The sequence below is a fragment of the Hyaena hyaena genome, unplaced genomic scaffold (genome assembly GCF_003009895.1).
Source record: "Hyaena hyaena isolate Hyena2069 unplaced genomic scaffold, ASM300989v1 scaffold_570, whole genome shotgun sequence".
NCBI lineage: Eukaryota > Metazoa > Chordata > Mammalia > Carnivora > Hyaenidae > Hyaena > Hyaena hyaena.
In genome coordinates this window covers 899,244-913,093 of record NW_024081201.1, presented here as the reverse complement: position 1 = coordinate 913,093, position 13,850 = coordinate 899,244, and positions in this window count along the sequence as shown.

Sequence of the window (13,850 nt, the reverse complement as noted above, 5' to 3'; positions counted from 1 at the left end):
GGAGATTTAATTTTATCTGCCATTTCCTTCTGCCTTTGTTTCCCACATCAACTATACAACTCTTCTTGTCCTCTCTGCCTCTGAAGATTGTTGCCTTTTACAAATTCAGAAAATGTCTTATTCATTTTTTCCTTTCTATCTATCTAGTGCCTACTATGAGGTCTGTTGTCATATGTATTCAAAACTTTTTTTTTTAAGAACCTCTGCATGCTCATGGTGGGTGCTAAACAAATACTAATTTTTATATGACAGTACAGAGCCAGCAGAGCTTTTTTTTACATTTTATTCAAAACATAAACCAAGGTGGGGCACCTGCATGGCTTAGTCGCTTAAGTGTCTAACTCAATTGTGGCTCAGGTTAGTCTTAAGATCGATCCCCATCCCCACTCCTACAATGGGCTCTATGCTGGGTGTGGAACCTCCTTAAGATTCTCTCTTCCTTTACCTCTGCTCCTCCCTTGCTCTCTCTCTCAAAAAAGCAAACAAACTAAAAACCAACCAAACCAAACAAACAAAAAAAGCCATACACATAAACAAAGTTGAATGTATAACTTTATGTAATAATCACATAATTTTAACTTAGCCAATACCTTTGATGTTGACTAGAGCTTTAAGTGTTCCACAGAAATCATTGGGATGTCTAGTAGATGAATAAGGGTTCCAACCAGCTAAAATGTATTGGATATTTACTATGTGCCAAACACTATGGTAAGATTTATATGTATATTTTCTCAATACAAGTTTCATTTTTCTGAATCAAGGTACCATTAATATGTTCATTTTACAAATGAGGAATTTGGCTCTGGCATAGTTATGGGACTATACCCAATAGCTCATTAAATGATGGGGTAGGTCCAAGGTATTCTGATCACAATGTTGGGAAAATAAGTAAAGTTATGCACCACAAGATGGCCTCCAGGACGAACATAAGCTCTAATTCCTAGTTTAGAGACTCCTCTTCTGGGTTCTCCTTTCTGCCCTGCTTGCCATGCATGCCAAATTACTACTAGTACGGGATACAGTAGTAACAGACGATGGTAAATTGTCCCCCACACTTGTGCTCAGGACTCAGATATCTGGAGAAGGATCTCCCCTGAGCCTGCCGGTGTAAAATAAAACTCCGATCCACCAAGATCTCTGAGTGCTGCCTGGTTTTTCCGCCAGTGATGTAGCATGGTTCTGTAACAGCAGGACACTCACCTAAGTAGCATGTGCCTTGATTCCACATAAGAGCCGCTCTATAGTGGTAGGACTGTGTTACATGGTCAGTGTTTGCCCATACCAGGTCAGGAAAATTCTGAATATTAAACTGAACTTTTTGAGCCAGTATCTTAATAATGCTTCTTTTAATAAGTGAAGTTTTATTTTCAGTCTGTTGTACTATCCCATTTTAAATTGAAAAAAAAAATGTTGTTGGTTAAGACATCATTTAGGAGCCTCTAAAAACAATTCTTTTTGGAGGGTTTATTTTGTGCCTTAATGGTATTCCATATGGTCTGGGAATTACAAGGGGGTAGGGGGAGATATGATACCTTTCCTCAAAGATCTAATAAGCTAGTTGAGAAATGGCAGTTAGCACACATGGAACAATTAGAAAACGATTAGGTGGTAATCTCTATGGTACTAACTGATAGAATTTAAAAATTAAGAGGTATCAGTAGATGCAAAAAAAATGGTAACAGCTTCAAAAGAGTGGGAGTGGAAGCTTGAAGGTTGTTTTTGGAGAGAGGCAGTTGAGAGGATATAGTAAAGAGGAGAAAAACAATAAGTGAATGTGCTGAGGCAGAAAATGAACATGATATATCTGGAGACTCATTTCTGAGACTCTGAAATCTCTGAATGCGGAGCTTTAATTCCATCAGCTCTCAACCTCGTTTGTACAATTCATACAACTTTAAGGTCATGACTTATCTAGAAGAAGCAATTGCCTTCCTGATGAGGAAAGTCAAATTAAATGCACTGTTTACATTTTTATTTTGTTGGCTCATAGGCACCCAGCTACCCATAGCATCCATTTTTTTCTCTTTGCTCCTTGATCTTTATTTTTTTTAAATGTTATTTATTTTTGAGAGAGAGACCACGAGCAAGGGAGAGGCAGAGAGACAGGGAGACACAGAATCCAAAGCAAGCTCCGTGCTCCAAGCTGTCAGCACAGAGCCTGATGCAGGGCTCTAACTCACGAACCATGAGATCTTGACCTGACTCGAAGTCAAACACTTAACTGCTTAACTAACTGAGCCACCCAGACACCCCACTCCTTGATCTTTTGATGGCGTCTGGCAACGGAGAGCACTGGAGCCTTTGACTGAGAGACTGTGCTCCAGGCTTAAGAACTATTATTTTTTTAATCTTTTTTGGGGAGAGGGGTGATGAGGTTTGGGGGTGATGGTGGGGTTCAGATTTGATGGCCAAGAAAGAATTCTTGAAGATGTCTTTGGTGTGGAAAGGTGATTTTATTAAAGCATGGGGACGGGACCAGTGGCCATAAAGAGTTGCACTGGGGCTGTGCAGAGTGACTGCTTATATACTGTGGAGTTTTGGGGGAGGTAAAGTCAAGAGGAAATTTCTTAAAGGGATTTCCATATGCTAAAGAGCATTTACAATTCCTGAAGGCCTAGCTCTTGTCAAGCTAAGGTTGTTTTTCCCTCTAGCAAAGTATTATCATTAAGATAGTAGGGCTTCCTGATTAGGCTATTGATGAGATATTTGTAAACTGATGGAGACTATCAGTTTAACCATTTGTTTTCTGTCCCTTCCTTTGTTCTTGGGAAGCCAGGAATGCCTGAGAAATATCACACATATCCCACCTTGGGGAGGGGGCTATTGTGCTAGCTTGTGCTTGGCCCTCAGCTTGCCTTATGGCCCCTCATCAAGGACACACTCAGTTTATTACCTTGAAGTCTGTGATGTCACACAAGGGAAACTGTCATTGTCTCCAGAGTGTCTTTAGTCATTTCCCCATGTGATTCAGCAAGTGTCTGGTTGCTTTTTTGCTCTTCTCCTACTTGTCTTGTTTTGTTCCTAGACAGGATTCTCAAGTTCACTCTCAGATTTGGTTAAATGAGGTAAGTGCTTCTCTATCTGGCCTGTGCAGTCCTTTCTCTCTTCTGGCACATTGTTGGATAAACAAATGTCCTAATCTAATTTATAGTGACAGGCTTTTGTGAAGGTGTTCTTTTCCAGGACCAACATAGGAACACATGCCCTGATCTGGAAGAGTTTGCATTCTTGTCTAGACACTACCCAAATGATGTGCTCATACAGAGGCATGCTGCCTCCTTCCCTCTTGATCTTATTGACTGCAGTCTTTTCAGATCTGTGGGTTGCCTTTCTTTTTAGCACTGCGAGAGACTGGGAGGAGGGCACAGTAATAATGTTCCACCCTCCTCTTCATTCCTGAGGATTTCATTTCCTTTTCTGGTGTATTTTAATTCCTCTAGTAACTGAGCCATAACCATAGTCAGTACTCTTTCCTAGGTATCTGCTTTCTTCTCTTTATCTTTTCCTTGAGTGATAACTTTGATCAAACTGTTGTTGGATTCCCTCTCAAGTTCTCAATACTGAATCTGGGTCTATAATAAATTTGAGTTGGTATAACCTTAAAGAAATTTCATCATAAGAGATAAGTCCATTCAACTCATTACAGTCTCTTAGCTTTCTTCAGGGGTGTTAAGATGTTTCATCTATATACTAGCTGTAGGTATTTTTCTTCCAAATGTGCCTTTCCAGTTCTAGCTTATTACAGCTAGATGTTGGGATGAATTTCCTTAGATATGAAACTTGAATCACCCCAAAAAGGTTCATGGCAAAATAGGCTGTCACTGGCTTACACCCGTCAAGAACTCTTCTCCAGACAATCATTTGGAAAATCTCTGAGAAATTAAGTATAGAAGAGTTCCAACTTTGGAAAGACCAATGATCTCCATTTCTGTGTGTCACAGAAACTAATACAGAGACATACAGGGACTGGAAGAGAGGGGTGTCTGGACAACCAATTTTGTTGTCCTCAGCAACCCAATTCAACATTCTTGAAACTCTTTAGAGATCATGCTGGGTACTTATACTAGAATTCTTCTCCCTTGGGGATAGCCTAAGAGTGAGTTGGTTTTGTCAAAATTTATGCTAAGTTTCACCCTTCATTGCCTTCTTTTCTTATATTTAAGGGATAGTCAAAACTGTGTGCTGTCTCTACCTTATTTCTACCTTATTTCTAGACCAACATGAGAAAATAAGCAAGATAGAGGGACATCTTGGGGAGCATAAACACCTATTTGTGTGAGTAGGGTGTAGTTAGAGTTGATGGCCGTAAGAGGTATGTTGGTTTTTTAAAATGCACCTGAGATTTGTTTTAATTAGGTATAATAAGACACATAGGCCCAGAAATGACTGCCTGAAGGAAGAGGTTTTTATACTCACCAATTTCTAGAAACATGAAGCACAGAATGCCACATTGGGCTACCTGAGGAACCACTTGGGTTAGTCACACACAGAGGAAACAGAAGGCAGTGTCGACAAGAGCCAGTCCTCCATGAGCCCTGTTTCCTTTTATTGTAAGAAGGCATCTAGAAATTAAAACCAGAGAGCTAGATATTCTTTTCCTTTCTTGAGCTGTTGTGCTTTGTTACACTGACTAAGATTTCTATAAGAGTGATAGGGAATTGGTGAGGTAGGGTAAGCAGATTTAAGATTTTCTTGTCTGAAAATCTTGGTGGACTCTGGGAAATAGTTGTCTGGTACCTGGCCCTGGAGTAGATGGATAATGGCCCTGAATATAAGAGCTATATAAAGGAGATAGTTGTGGGGTCTGGGCTTTGGATTGATTGGTTTGCATATGAAAAGCATGCTCCCAGGCACATTGTTTACTCTCTCAAGGAAGTTAGCTAACCTTGGAAAGAACACTCTCTATTATCATGCAAGGTGTCAAAACATCAGAGGAAAAAGACCTGTTAAAGACACTGGGTAATGTTTAAAAAACAACACCAACAAAACACAACCTGATTTGTAGCACTTGCTGAATTCCACAGGTGCTAGAGCAAGGCTATTACTTAATGTAATCTGCTTTTAAGGACAACTTCTCTGACATGGCTATGCAGGAGAGATTTGATGAGGGAGAAATTAGAGTTAAGATGATATGATAGGGGTGATGATGGCATTCTGTATAATCACCTGATGCTCACCTTGGTGCTGGGAATGGATTTCCGTCATGATCAATTTAGCATTTTCCTCCCTGTGTATGATGACTCACTTTTATCCCCTGTGCACACAATTAGTGCATTTACAGTTGCATTTGCAGTGATGAAATGTTGCCCAAATTGGATAATTGAACATGGAATTAGAATTTTTCTTAAGAATTTGAGGTAATAAAGAACAGTTTTTGGAAAATTTTATTTCACCAGCTGTAAGTAAGAAAAGGAAAGAAAAATTCTCTTCTGAACTATCTCTAAGTCATGAAATTTAGAATTAAAAAAAATTAAAAACCTACATCTAATTTATCTCATGTTTTAAAATATATGTGTAAGCAGAAACCTTAATATTTTCATAAACTCATGAATACTCTCATAGATTTTTCTTTAAAAAAAAATTAATGTAGGGGTGCTGAGTGACTCAGTCAGTTGATTTTGGCTCAGGTCATGATCTCACCGTTCATAACTTTGAACCCCACGTTGGGCTAAGTACTGACAATGAGGAGTCTGCTTGGGATTCTCTGTCTCTCTCCCTCTGCTCCTCCCTTTCTTGCAAGGTCTCACTCTCTTTCAAAAATAAATAAACATTAAAAAAATTAATTAATGTAGAAGAAAAATAGGGAAGTTAATTTTCTCATAAAAATCGCGTTTTTCTAATGTTTGGAGATAATTCTCCACGACGTTCTTACATTTCTATATATCTCTTGGCAGAGATACTAACTGCCTTTCTTCTATCTTTTCCAGAATACCTTTGCAGAAAGTGGACTTGGAAGATAGAGATAGTGGCCCTACTGGAGCAAAGGTTGGTCAGGCTTATTATCTATTGTAAAAATTTGAGTTCCCTGAGCTTGGAGTTCCTCTTCTGCTGAATGTCAGACTTTTTTGGGGGTTTTTTTGTTTTTTTTTTTTGAGAAACAGAGACAGAGTGCAAGTAGGGGAAGGACAGAGAGAGAGAAGAAGACACAGAATCCAAAGCAGTCTTGAGCTGTCAGCACAGAGCCCTGCGTGGGGCTTAAACTCACAAACCGTGAGATCATGACCTGAGCTGAAGTTTGACACCTAAGTTACTGAGCCACCCAGACGCCCCTAGGGTTCCTCTTCAGGAATGTGGCTCACTGTGTTTACAGGAATCTGGCCCTGTGTGTCACCCTGTGGGAATTTAAGGCTCAAGGGGTCAGTGTACTGACCCAGGTTACTAACTCTCTGGTTATTACGGTTGCTGACCCAGGAATCTCGTATCTGCTTCCAGCCATCATGAAACCAGGGCAGATCGATTTGTTAGCTTACACGCAGAGCATAATCTCAGACCTTCTGCAGTTTTTGATACCTAGAGAAACTTGTTCAAATGCGTACCAAGATACATTGTAAGACTATTCAGATCAGAATTTGTAATATCCCCAAACTGTAAATAAACCAAATTCCTGTCAACATTGGAGTAGATAAATATATTTTATACATTTGTAGGATGAAATTGATAGTGTATACACAAGTAAACAAACTACAATGCCATAAAGCAATGCAGACTAAGTATATAAACAAAATGTTGAAAATAAGAAGCCAGTCACAATATAATACATTCTGATCAAAACAGACTCAAGTATAATACATTTTTAGAGACAAATACATTGGTGATAATGGTATAAATAAAATGAAGAGATATTCTAGTAAAAGTCATGGTAGTGGTTACCCCATATAGGGGGAGAGGGGTGTACTAAAGAAGAAACCTGTGGGGGTTGTCTATAGGGCTGTCAGCCCTCTATGTCTGACCTAAGGGGTAGATACATGGATATTTGCTTTATATGTATTCACCATACTGTGCATTTGTGTTTCCTCTACTTTTTTGTGAATATGGTATTTCACAATCAGAGTGGTTAAAATTACTTTAGAAACGATTCCTTAATCTATTATTCTTTGGATGATATAACCCAATGTATCTGTTCCCTGTAAAGAATGTAAATAGAGGGGGAAAAAAAGGGAACTTTATATTAAAGATTAATAGGGGCACCTGGGCGGCTCAATCGGTTAGGTGTCTGACTTCAGCTCAGGTCATGATCTCACAGTTTGTGAGTTCAAGCCCTGCATCAGGCTCTGTGCTGACAGCTTGGAGCCTGCTTCAGATTCTGTGTCTCTATCTCTCTCTGCCTTGCCCCTGCTCACTCTCTCTCTCAGAAATAAATAAACATCCAAAAAAAATTTTTTTAAGATTAATTAAGAGACTTTATAGTCAATAACCACCAAGTTTTTAATGCTTTGTTGAATAAGATTCCTTGAAAATATTACTCTTACAAATATGCCAGACTCTTAAAATGGAAATCAAATTTGTTTTTGAGATTCATTCTTGTGTGCTTCCCTTTTGAGAGTCAGTACTATGAACATATACACAAGGAATACATCTCTTTGAAGTGCTTTGCAGAAGGCAATAGGGTGATATTCCTTATTTTTAAAAATATGCCAAGAGAATCAGTCCATAACATCCTTTTATTTATCTACTGTTTGAGGAAAAAATGGTCCATTAACAAAATAGATACTTGGAATTATTGATGCTATATCCATCTGTTATGCCTTTGAAATAACATAAAATATATGGTCATTTCATAAAATACATGTAGTAGTTAAGAAAAAGTTTATTTTCCTACTCCTTTATGTTCATTTCTATGTATTAAATATTAATCTTTCTTTGATCTGCCAATGTATGCATGTCTAAGGCATCCTCTTGGCTGCTCAAAGTACTCCTCTCTATTTATTAAAATACAGGAAATTCTCTCAAAAATAAATAAAACATTGAAAAAAATTAAAATATAAAAAATGGGGTGCCTGGGTGGCTCAGTCAGTTGAGCATCCAACTTCAGGTCGAGTCATGATCTTACTGTTCCTGAGTTTGAGCCTTGCATCGGGCTCTGTGCTGACAGCTCAGAGCCTGGAGGCTGTCTTAGGTTTCTGTGTCTCCCTCTCTCTCTCTGACCCTCCCCTGCTCATGCTCTCTCTCTCTCTCTCTCTCTCAAAAATAAATAAAACATTGAAAAAAATGAAGAAAATACAGGAAATGTACTGTTTCCAATCTTAAATATTTTTAAAGGAAAAAAAGTTTTCCTGATTCATCAGTAAGATTTAAAAGAGAATAATAGAAGTAATAATTATGAGACTGAGGCATCTGGGTGGCTCAGTCAGATAAGCATTGGGCTTCCACTCAGGTCATGATATCATGGTATGTGATTTGAGTCCCATATGGTGCTCTCTGCTGTCAGTTCAGAGCCTGCTTCGGATCCTCGCTCCTGCTCTCTCTGCCCTTGTTCTGCTCTCTTGCACATTCTCTCTGTGTCTCAAAAATAAATCAACATAATTATGGACTGATTTAGCCATATAGTATGTTGAGTGGCTGAAACATTAGAGCTTTCCTCATGCTTTAAACAGTTTGAAATCCTTTCATCTTAGAGCCACTGACAATTATATTACACTTTCAGAGGTCAGTTATAAAAGATGCCCTTGGGGCGAGGAAATGAATGCCAAGCTGGACAAGGCCACAGAATTAACTGTAAGACTCAACACCAAGAAATCAAGATTCAAACACAAGTTTGAAGCTCTTTTCTCAACTGGATCACAAGCTCACCAAAGCCTTCAATACTTGAGGAAATTCTTCTACGACATCTGCTCCTTTCTTCCTTAAGGCCCAGTCTGTCTCCTTACACTTTTCCACCAAAGTTGAATTCACAACTCACTAATTTTAGGCTCAATTCCTTTCTTGCAATAGGGTGTGTGTGAGGAAGAGAGAAGAATGAAAGATTTCTGCAGCCCTGTGGGTTGGTTTTTCATTAGCATAAATCTAAGCAATCAGGACAACACAGGACTCAGCAGCAGATGGCTGATAAGATCCCCTCTTGTTCAATATATTCAGAAATGGAATTAATTTTTAATACCACATATTAGCCATCTTCTAATACATAGGTAATCTCCTTGCAGTCCCTTCCAGTAAGCACAGATGCTGCTGATGGAATAAATGGAAGTCAGCCTAATCTAATAAAAAGTGTTTTTCCACCTTTTCCAGGGATAGCCATTTTAGTGTGGATTTTACTGGCATGTACTTATGAGACCCTCATAACTGTTCTCTCTGTTCGGATATGGCTGTGTGAATGGATCATGGCATAGTAGGGAAAGCACTGGACAGGATGTCAGAGAAATTAAAATCAGGTTCTCGACCTTTTGCAGAACAAATGATGTGAGTAAAAATAAGTCATTGATTGTTTTGGTTTCAGTTAATTCAATAAACAAGCAGATAAATGAATCTGATGATTTCTAAGACACTGTTAGCTCCCTTGTGCTTCTCAGAGACTGTGAATGGTGAATACTCCTCATCTTCAACTATTTCAAGTGGAAGGAGAATACCTATGTTTCTAATTTAATGTTTTGAATAGAGTATATTACATTCTTTAATCTCCAAAGGCCAGTTACCTGACATTTTTATTCCATAGAATAATAAAAGGTACACTTTATAGGACCATTAATGTGTTTCAGGTACTATATTAATTACTTTACTAATTTACTTTTCATTTAATATTTTATGAATTCATTATTTTTTTAAGGTTATTTATTTTGAGAGAGAGAATGAGTTGGCGAGGAGCAGAAAAAGAGGAAGAGAGAGAATCCCAAACAGGCTCCAAGCCCAACGTGAGGCTCGATCTTATGATTATGAGATCATGGCCTGAGCCAATATCAAGAGTAAGATGCTTAACCAACTGAGCCACTAAGAATTAGATATTATTTTCATAATTTGTAGATGATAGAACTCAGGCTTTGGGAATTTGAATAACTTGACCAAGGCCCAGAAACTGCTCCTGATTGGTAAGACATGACTTCAACTCATTTCTCTATTACTCCAGAGTCTGTGCTCATAATCACTTGAGTGGAGCATGGTAAATATAGGATCATCAAGGGGAATCACTGGGTCAAGATAGGAGAGTTTAAATTGTTTGATTTGAAAGGTGATATACAGTTATATTCTTGGTGTACAAAATTAGAACAACACATTGCAAAATGTGAAATTTCCTCCTTACCCATCCTTCCACTCCCAGTGTTCTCTCCAACAGCATAATTGCTCTCTGTAGTGTCATGCATGGAGGGGGTGCTATTTTAGTGACTGAAAGGAAACACAAGGAGAGTGGGGAGCCCAGAGTAATACAATGTTCTGGTTCTTGATCTGGGCACTTAGGTTCCCCAGATGTGTTTATATTTTGTGAAAATATGTTAGGCCTTTATGATTTGTATACTTTTCTGTGTGCATGTAATATTTCAGCTAAAAGCATGTCAAGGAAAATGCCATGATACTGTACTGTTAATTGTCCCAGAGCTTTCCTTTCGGGAAATTAAGGAAAAAACTTTGTAAACATTGGGTTGCAAAAACACCTCTCTCTCTGTTTCTTGAGGATTAATAATCCTACATTGTAATTTCTGGGATCCACTTTTGTTATATCATTTGCTAGGAGCCTCCTACATAATGGGTATGTTCTATATAATGTTTTTCCATGTGAGGCTGCCTATATTCTTAGAAGAATGCTTAACTCAAATTGTGCTTCATTTTCAATCCTGGTTGAATTCAAATCATGAATTTTCACAATGGATCTTGTAAGGGGGAATACCTCTTCCCTACTTATCTTGTTTCCATGAGAAGAATTCCACCTAAAGAAGTTTTATCCATCTCCATGAAATTCTGAGTGGTAACTTTTGGTATGTGGAGCTTAGCACCGTTCACTTCTGTGTCTCTTGGAGGCTGGCATGCCTATGCAGAGCATCTGTCCACAGTTGCTCTTGGCCATGGAAATATTCATAGTTTTTGCCCATCCACATTCATTCTTCTTCTCTGGACACATGGAAGCCTAAATTTCCTGGTAGGGCCATTTTATTAGTTCTGGCCACTGGGTTGAGATTGAAAGTGGTGTGATTCATTTTTGGAGCAGAGCATGTGATTGCTAGAAAGACAGAGAAATTTTCCAAACCCTGTCTTATCTTTCTGCAGTGGCAACCAGCACAGTTTGAGAGGGTGATTGCTCCATCAGTCTGGGTGCCAGAGACAGGACTGGCATATAGAGCAGAGTCTCAGCTGCCCTACGATGGATGTGTTAAATGAACAAGAAATATGCCTTTGTGGCTTCAAGCTACTGAGACTTGTGCATCATTTGATACTGCATTGTAACCCCGGCTCTTCTAAGCTACCACCAGGACTTAAACTTAGTAGTTGAGGCTGTGCCCATGGGCATGAGGAAAATGATTCAGTGCTGCTGTTTCCTGAGTGGATAAAACTAGTTCTTAGAAATTCCCTTCATTTAAGGCTGCAGTCTCCAATACCAATGCAATATGTGATCAAGATTTTTCTTTCTAAGTCTCCCATTTATCTTGCTCTTTTGCCAAAGCAGTTGGTTTAGAACTTGTATAGGGAAGAGTAACATATACTGGATGTCCTCCCTTATCATTCCATCAGGTTACTGAAGGGGACCAAGTGACCTAGAGAAAAACTAAAGAAGTACGTAGGGATGAGGTGATACCTAGCCCTATGGACAATGTTAAAGTCCAATAGGAAGTCACAGAAGGTTTTAAGCAGACACCTGACAAGATAGGATTTGCAGTTTTCAAAGCCTAACTGGAGGGTAGAGAATATATGTAAAGGAAGACCAGGTAAGTGGACATTGCAGAAAGTCCTAACAAAAGATGGTGGTTCCTCAAATGAAAGAGATTACCTGATGTTTAAAATAATGAAATACACGTTTCCTTTCCTTTTATGATATGGTTTGCTCTGGGAATACATTTTAGAGTATTTAGAGGAAGAAAGTATGGCATAGCCATCAGGCAACTCTTCAGAATTAGTACAGTGGTGGCATTATCTCTGTCTCTCACTCACTCTCTCTCTCACTCATCCCCTCTCCCCAACACACACTTTTGGATAAGAAATCAAAGAAATTTTGGATTTTATTTCCTGGTAATAATTTTAAGTGCACAGATTCTGCATATGCTTCAAAGTCAGCTGAGAGCTCTTCTGACATTTAGGCTTTAATGAGGACCACATCTCCTCTATTCTTCCAAGAGTGTCAGCAGCTCACTCTGTATTACCCCAGGTCCAAGCCCCTCTTCATAACAAGTTATCTCTGTCTAGAGCCCTGCTATGTTCCAAGGTACCCTCACCACAGCCTTCCTTGCATTGTAAGGAACTCTTACACCACCAGGATTCCCATCTCACAGAAAGAAAAAAAAAAAACATAAAACAGCTTTAAGAAAAGGAGTCCCTTAACTACAGAGGAAGTCAGTTTCATAAAGGGATCCCTGACTGTTTATTCAAGTTGGGAATTAGGTCTATAAAAATACCAAGTAAAAGGGACCAAATGGCTTGTGCAGGTGAAGTACAGTTGGGTGCCCCTCTCGTTTCTACTGCTACATAAAAATTTGCAGTAAAGTGACACCTGTGTGGCTCTGTTAAGCCTCTGACTCTTGATTTTGGCTCAGGTCATGATCTCAGGGTTCATGAGATTGATCCCCACATTAGGTTCTGTGCTGATAGCACGGATCCTGCTTGGGATATTCTTTCTTCTCTCTCTCTCTCTCTCTCTCTCTCTCTGTCTCTGTCTGTCTCCCCCTCTTCTGGCGCACAAACTCTCTCTCAAAATAAAACCTTAAAAAAATTAGCAGTAGAAGGAGAATCTTCTTTTCCAGCAGCACATACATCTGATTCAAAGGCCACATAATGTTTGATGGGTATGTGCCTGATGAGATTTTGTGCCAAAGGCCAAGATTTTCCTAGCAAGAAAATTTGGGTTTACTCCAGCACTCAGATGGGCAACTGATGCACTGAAGTTCTACATCACAGAGCATAGACACAGTGATTTTAGACTGGAAAGATTTCAAAGGGTAGTTTACTAATCTTCCATTGCAGCAATTAAAAACAATTCTCAATTAAGATATTCCTAAAACATTTACTTTTGAGCCATGTAAATTCCTGGGGCTTTTGGATATTAACTAGATATGAAATTAGGAAAAGTTATAAGTAACTCACTTGATAGTGCAGAATCTGAGTTCATAAAGGATGACTTTTGTTTGGGGGTAGCTTTTTAAATAACAATAAAATAGTGGGAACTATTATATGTTGAAGCTGTTCCTACTAAAAGAGAGAAAATGGGGAAAAAACCCCAGTTCATCTATATAATGATCTTCTTCTCTAAGAGAAGCATATGGCTCATGATGCAGAAGTGTTACTTAATTATTAAGTTTCACATTAAAATAAAGGGAGCATGAATTCATCCCTGCTTTGCTTCTTCACAATTATCTGCTGACCAATAGATGGTGCTCTGATCTTGATTCTGGTAGAGATTTAATGATGAGCAGATTACAAGCTATGTATCTTTATTGAGTTAAAGGAAGTTCACCATGATATATTTATTCATTCATTTCACAAGTAATTATTAAGCACCCATCGTGTGCTTAGGGCTGTATTAGGTTTCTTTTCACAGTGTAAAGATCACTGTAAAGGAAATAAAAGCTTCAGTGTATTTCTTCACAAGGTGATGATACTTCAGTTTATATTGCTGTGTAACAAATCCCTTCAAAGCTTAATGGCTTATAATAACAATTTATTACTTCTCACCACTTGGTCTGTTGGCTGAGTGGTTCCTCTGCTGATTTCTTCTGGGC